The sequence below is a fragment of the Octopus bimaculoides genome, chromosome 4, assembly GCF_001194135.2.
Source record: "Octopus bimaculoides isolate UCB-OBI-ISO-001 chromosome 4, ASM119413v2, whole genome shotgun sequence".
NCBI classification, from domain to species: Eukaryota; Metazoa; Mollusca; class Cephalopoda; order Octopoda; family Octopodidae; genus Octopus; species Octopus bimaculoides.
In genome coordinates this window covers 66,964,407-66,965,971 of record NC_068984.1, presented here as the reverse complement: position 1 = coordinate 66,965,971, position 1,565 = coordinate 66,964,407, and positions in this window count along the sequence as shown.

Below are 1,565 nucleotides of genomic sequence, written 5' to 3'. Positions count from 1 at the left end.
TTAAAGAATATATGCATATATACAAGTGCACATACATAGATATATATATGATATGTATATATTTATGTTTATATGAGTGAGTGGACAAATTAAAGAAAGTATCACTCTGCACATTTAATTATGTTTGTCTATATTTAATAATAACTGTATATCCTTCAATCAGATCGAAATTACTTCAAGTTCTGTGGCTGTAAAACGTGCCAGCATCGTCAGATGTGGGTGTCTTCTATGTCCATAAAAGCCTTGACTAATATGAGGCTGAATGAAACTGTTATTAAATGAGTGTGTGTGTGTGTGTGTGTGTGTGTGTGTGTGTGTGTGTGTGTGTGTGCACGTTCATGTTTTTGTGCATGTGCATATGTGTGCATAGGTTTCAGATAAAAAGAATTTTCAAAAAAATCATCATTTCTTTAGAAGAAATCAAAAATTTCAGATGAACAAGCTATTTGAAGACATCTGTCTAAATACTAGCATTTAGATAGATATTTTCTAATTGTTTTGTTTATTTAAAATTTTTAAACTTTTCATGTAAAAAGTGACAGTTATATATTTGAAATCTTTTGTTGTCTGGCAAAGTAGTGAATATTTGTTGTTGAAAAATTGTCAAGTCTGAAATTCTGGATAAATGTTTCTTTCTCCAATCACATATGAATACACACACACTAATAGACTTGAAAACTGATTCTGTTTATTTCATTATTCATGTTCTCCGTAAACGTAAGCAGGCCATGCCAGAGTTTGTAGGATTTAGTAGATGAGTGAGAAAAATTACTCATGTTAGATGTTGTTGTTGTTTTGTTGTTTAGCCCCAGGTTATCTTTGATTGAGCAGACTATAACCAAAAGCATTTTCAGCTTTGATGACTTGTATACTTTACAACGCTGTGGCACCTATATGCTCAGTCAGTAACACCTCACATGAGAAAGAAATACATCAAAAGCACAAAAGCAAAATCTAACGTTTACAGAAACTTTATTTTATCCCATTACTTGCTGTCTGTGGTTAATAATGATGTTTCTTATATAGGTATAAGCCTAGCAATTTTGAGGGTAATGTGGTTAATCAAATACACTGACTCCAGTATTTAACTGGTACTTTGTTTTATCAACCTCAGAGGCATGAAAGGTAAAGTTGACATTGGTAAGAACTGAACACAGAATATAAAGAGCTAGAAGAATTTTGTCCAATACTTTAATAATTCTGCCAATTCACTGCTCTAAGAATAATAATTCATTCTAATTTAGACACAGCACTTATAGTTTTGAAAGGAGTGAGTCAGTTGATCACATCAACCCCAGTATCAGACTGGTACTTTTTTTCATTGAACCATGAGAGATGAAGAGTAAAGTTCATTTTGACAGGATTTGAACTCAAAATGTAAAGTGCTACAATGAATACCACTCAGCTCTGACAATTCTGACAGCTTGCTGTCCTAATAATAAGAATCCTTTCTACTATAAGCACAAAGCCCCAAATTTTGGGGAATGGGGGCTAATTTATTGCATCAGCTCCAGTGCTCAACTCATACTTATTTTATCGACCCTGAAAGGATGAAAGGCAAAATC